Consider the following 5,913-nt stretch of genomic DNA (forward strand, 5'->3'; position numbering starts at 1 on the left):
TTGTTTTAAGGTCGAGGATTATTACCCATGTAGTTTAGTTGCTCGTTATCCATGTTATGGCCATAAGGTTGATATTCCGAATGGCTTGTTCCACCGCTACTTGCTTCGCACTACATTACTAGGTGAACCTGTGAAGAACTAAGAAAACCATCAATCTTTTTATTTAAGAGTTCTACCTGATTAGAGAGCATGGTGACCGAATTGACGTTATAAATGCCAACTGTTTTAGTTGGCTTTGTCCTCATGACTTGCCACTGATAGTTATTCAGTGACATCTCCTCTATAAACTCATAGGCATCTTCAGGTGTTTTATTGTTGATGGTTTCGTTCGTCGCTGCGTCAACCATTTGCCGAGTCGAAGGATTCAGACCATTGTGAAATGTTTGTACTTGGAGCCAAAGCGGTAACCCGTGGTGAGGGCAACTTCTCAGTAAGTCCTTGTATCTCTCCCATGCATCGTAGAGGGTTTCTAAATCCATCTGCACAAAAGAAGAGATGTCATTACGTAATTTAGCAGTTTTAGTCGGCGAAAAATATTTTAGTAAGAAATTTTCAGTCATTTGTTCCCAAGTAGTAATTGACCCTCGTGGTATCGAGTTCAACCACTGTTTAGCTTTGTTCCTTAATGAAAAAGGGAATAACCGAAGGCGAATGGCATCATCAGAAATGCCATTGATTTTAAATGTATCGCAAAATTCCAGAAAGTTTGCTAAGTGAGCGTTGGGATCTTCATCCTGCAAACCATCAAACTGAACAAATTACTATATCATCTGAATAGTGTTAGGTTTTAATTCAAAAGTATTTGTAGCTACAGTAGGTCTAACTATGCTAGATTCAGTTCCTGTTATAGAAGGTTTAGCATAATCATACATAGTGCGTGGAGCAGGATTTTGATTAACCGCAATTGCAGGAGGTAGCTAATTGCCTTAGTTTTCAGCCATCTCTTCGATTGGGGGTTTAGTATCGTCTTCTTGCTCTTTCTCCCTGTATCTTAAGCTATGCCTTATTTCTCTTTAGTTTCTACGAACTGTACGATCGATTTCTTCGTCAAAAAGTAATGGTCCTGACTGGTTTCTTCTAGTCATAAACTATAAAAACCTGCCAAAAGAAAGAAAAAGTAGGTTAATAAATAATACTAATGATAAAATTAAATTAAATTGCAAGAAAAATAATTGGCTAAAGTAATAAAAATTGAGCGTTCCTAATAATTCAGTTCCCCAGCAATAGTGCCAAAAACTTGATCGTGTTTTTTCGTGATAGGTTTTAAATATTTATAATTAATCATTCTTGAAACTAACTATTATCGCGATGTAGGCAAGTGTACCTATCGAACAGTAGTATAGTTTTAGCAAGACCGGACTGCCGAACCCAAAGGAACTAAAAGTACTAGTAATGATTGTCTTTTTATTATCTAGCCTAAGAATAATGGGGTTTTGTTTTAATTAACTAATTATCTAAACTAAGAACTCACAGAGAAAAGAATTGGGGAATTGCTTTTGGGAAAAATTGATTGACTTAAGACAATACCTAAGGAAAAATCCACCTAGACTTTACTTCTTATCCTGGCTCCGAATCGGACGATTTATTCGTTCAACTTGTTCCGTAGAGATCCCTAAGTTATGTTATTATCCCTATTCAAGACTAATAACGTCTAATCCTTAGATTGAATAACTGAGACTTTTCTCTAATTAACACTCTAGGGTTGCATTAACTCGATCTATGGATCCCCTTATTAGGTTTCACCCTAATCCGGCAAAATCTTGTCACCCTATGTCTAGGCACGCAATCAACTTCGCTTAATTATGATAAATGTACTCTTAGCCAGGGTCTATTCCTCCTCTAAATAACAGCTTATCTTGAATCAGTATCTCAGGATATCTAAACAAGAATTAAGAACAAGTTAAATATTTATCATACAATTCAGAAAATAATAACAAGATTCGTCTTAGGTTTCATTCCCTTAGGTATTTAGGGGATTTAGTTCATAACTAAATAAGAAAACATCTCAGAAAAATAAAGAATACAAAACATAAACAAAACCCAAAACTCCTGAAGGGAAACTGAGTAGAGATCTTCAATCTTGATGATGAATCCGGCTTCTGAGATGAATCAATCTGCTTCCTTTGAGTAATTCCTTACTCCCTATTCTCCGTGTCCCCTTTTCTCCTCTTTTAGGGTGTATTTATAGGCTTTGGAATGCCTAGAACCCCTCAAAATTAGCCTTTTCTTAATTGGACTCAACTTGGGCTCAGCAGGGACACGCTCGTGTGAGATTACTTTAGGCTGCGTTCGAGCCTGTTAGAATGGCACGGGCGTGTGCTATACCCGTGTGAGTCGTGCTTCGATTCTGTCAGATTGACACGGCTGTGTGGTCTACCCATGTGAGGAAGTCCAGGCCATGTTAAGTTCGTACTTTGGCCCATTTTCTCTATTTTTTGGCCTGTTTCTCTTTTGTTTTGCTCTCCTATGCTCTCTTAAGTATAAAACATGAAATTAAAGCACTAGGAGCATCGAATTCTCCAATTCTAATGGAAAATCATCCATAAAATGCGTTAAACATGGGGTAAAAATATGTATAAATTACAGTTTATCAGGGTGTTAAATTTCCATGAAACTTAAATTGGGAGTCTTTAAAGGGCAAATAGTCCCTTGTACTATGGCTTGGCTGGCCATGAGACAAAGAAAATTAAATGGTCAATATGTCAGGTATTTGATGACATAATATAGGATAAAATAATGCCCTAAAGCCTAGCTATCATCTTTTTTTCTCCACTCTTTCTTCTTGACCGAAAATATCAGCCATTAGAGGAGTTTTTGAAGCTAGAATTTTCAGCCACTTCATCTCTCTACAAATCAAGAAGTACAAAATCCTGGCCTCGACCGGGGAAAAGCAAAGTAAGTACACTAAAACTGAATAGCGGCCTACTTTTTTGTAATCCGAGGTAAGTTGTATGTTAATAATGCAACTCTGTCTTTATGATGTGCATTTGTATTGATATGGCATAAATTGATTTTATTTTGAATATGAGAATACATGTTGAGAAATTGACATAGTAGGGACTTTCGTTGAACATTTGGAATAAACTTGGATATTGGTACCCTAATATTGGGTGATATGCATGCTAGTGTAAGACATGTCTGGGACATGCATCAGCCACAATATGAGAGCCAGTGTAAGACGTGTCTGGGACATGCATCAGCCTCTTGATATTTAAGCCAGTAAGACTTGTCTGGGACATGCATCGGCGTTGAGAGGAGAGCTAGTGTAAGACATGTCTAGGACATACATCAGCCGTGCAATCGATAAGTTAGTGTAAGACCTATCCGGGACATGGCGTTAGCTTGTTGTATTTCAGTGTAAGACCATGTCTGAGACATGGCGTCGGCATCTTAGCCCATGTTAAGGCTATCGAGTATCTGATAGTATTCCAAATGGTTCAACAAAAGGTTTGTGATTTATATCGAAATGAGAAAAGTTGGGATTATGTAATGAGTGGTACAGGTACCATATTGAAATGTATGAGATACAAGCTCAGTCCATGAAATATGAATTGTATTAGATGGTGATGAGTAAGTTGAACTTATGTCTTTTTACAGTATTTGTAAATAAATGATGAAAGGTTATGAGCATATTGCTTTATGATAAGTAGTTGTTATTTATTTTCATGCAACTTACTAAGCTTTATGCTTACTCTATCTCTTTTCCTTTTTCTCATAGTGCCGCCAATTAGCTCGTAGATCAACAGACGTCAGAGACATCGATCACACTATCGAATCGAAGCACTTGGTATAATTAGTTCTTAAATTTTGATTATGGCATGTATAGGAACTCTGATTTTGTTGAGTGTCATATTGTTTTAGGGCCAAATGTGTTGACTTGTTTTAGTAATTGACACCATTTTGTATTAGGCCATGGAAAATGGCTAATGTTGAAGGTTTTCATATGAATACAAGAGGTTCTTTCCTGAATAAGTAATTCATTGGTTGCTTTGGTATATATATATATGAAATGTGTAGATGCCTTAGATGTGATTGTTGAATTGAGAAATCAGGTTGTTATATTGTGTTTCAAGGTGGTAAAGGGGTTGGTAGATAGCCCTATATTGTCCACACGGGTAGACACACGAGCGTGTGTCTAGGCCGTATGTGGCACACGGTCAGTCCCATGAGCGTGTTGTCCTACCGTGTATCCCCTGCACGTAAAAATTTCAAGTTAGAATGCATGGTAATAAACACATGGGTAGAGGCACAACCGTGTGTCTCAGCCGTATAGAGGACACGACCTCTGGCCATGGGCGTGTGCTGCGGTTGTGTGCCCTAAATTGGATGTTATGTTAGAAACAAAATGTCAAGATTTTTAGACACGGGCTAGGAAACGGGCGTGTCATGGCCGTGTGAAGGACACGGGCGTGTCATGGCCGTGTGAAGGACACGGGCCTGTGTCTTCCACCAATGGTAGGCCGAGTCTCGTAAAATTGATACAACACACTTCATGCACTCTTCAGGTGTGCAGGATAACTCATCAAAGACCTTGATAGTATTCTCGAGCCAAATTTTAGCTTTCTCTGCATCGTCATCTTTAGTAGCCCGAAACTCTTCGGCCCCTTGTTTTCTAATTTTATCAACTGGTGGCTTCTCTCTTCTAACTGTACCTATGACTAGGGAAGCTACATGGGTAATCTGAGGATCATGAGGGGGTGGAGGGATACCGTTCGGATTCATATGAACAAACTCGACAAACTATTCATTCATAGCTTGAAAGAAGGCTTCTCGAGCCCCTCCTCCCTGACTAACTGTAATGGGCCTTTCACTACTATCCGGTGGCACCGTCCCTTCTATGGGAGCGAGCGCGTTACTTTCTACATCACCTGCACCAACTCATTCGGGATCCAAAACTATAAAAGAAAAACATTTTAAAATCATTAGGAGTCGTCACACTATCATCTGCCGCGTCTCTGATTTTATTCTAAATGATTCAATGGGCATGAAAAGGAAAGGAATGGTAGATGTTCAAATGAACTATATCTTAAAATTATAAAAAGGATTGAAATGGAAAGATTCAATGAAAGTATGTTATGTTTATGAAAATGATGCATTCAAAGGAAGCATGTTTATGTACAAATAGCTTACCTTATGTTAATTCAAGTGAATTATATTTAAATGATCTAACATGTGTTGTTGATGATGCTTAGGCTTGTGCCAAGCTTGTGGTTGGATTATACTATGCTTAATCTTATTGTTTAATAGTGAAATGGTAAGTTATGTTTCATGTTTTATGAACTTACTTATATGCTTACGTAGTTTTCTTTTCTATGTTTTATAAATAATCGGAAGCTCGTCGAAGATCTCTCACACTTTCCAACGATTATATTGGTAGTTTTTGATGTTTTGGCCAAGGTTATAATGGCACTTGTGTTTAATTTTAGTTGAATGTTGGTTGATGATTTTGGTATATATGAATTGGTTGTTTTTGTACCATTTTGATGATGGTTGAATTGTGTCAATTTGGTACATATGATGCATGAATGCTATGGCTCAAATTGTAAGTTTATGTTGAAGTGATATATGTCAAGTTATGATATGCTTTAAGATGGAAATGAGCTAGATGATTATGAATGAAGTGTAGTCAAATATATGTATAGGTTTAGGTAAATTTGTATGTTTGCATTTGAGGTGCCTTGTATGACATATTGGTTGAATGGATTTGGTCATTTCATGCATGTCTAGATAAGGCTTTGATGTTTTGGTCATGTGTACATGTAACACCCCTAACCCGTATCCGTCGCCAGACTAGGGTTAAGAGGCATTTCCGGACATATCGAAACATAGTTCAGAACTAACATTTTTTACAATTCATGCACCCAGTAATGTATTCTCCTTTATAAATTTTTTTTGAAAGAATTTAATAAAACA

The 5,913-nt window shown here is 37.4% G+C and overlaps 1 non-coding gene across 1 annotated transcript; it reads left to right on the forward strand.

Annotated features, from left to right (window-relative positions):
* The first annotated feature begins 405 nt into the window (after window positions 1-405).
* LOC121213045 (small nucleolar RNA R71) lies at window positions 406-511 on the forward strand. Its single transcript, XR_005908415.1, has one exon. It is a non-coding gene; the product is annotated as a small nucleolar RNA R71 (small nucleolar RNA).
* Window positions 512-5,913: the final 5,402 nt, after the last annotated feature.

The sequence above is a fragment of the Gossypium hirsutum genome, chromosome A13 (assembly GCF_007990345.1).
Source record: "Gossypium hirsutum isolate 1008001.06 chromosome A13, Gossypium_hirsutum_v2.1, whole genome shotgun sequence".
In the NCBI taxonomy this organism is placed as follows: Eukaryota; Viridiplantae; Streptophyta; class Magnoliopsida; order Malvales; family Malvaceae; genus Gossypium; species Gossypium hirsutum.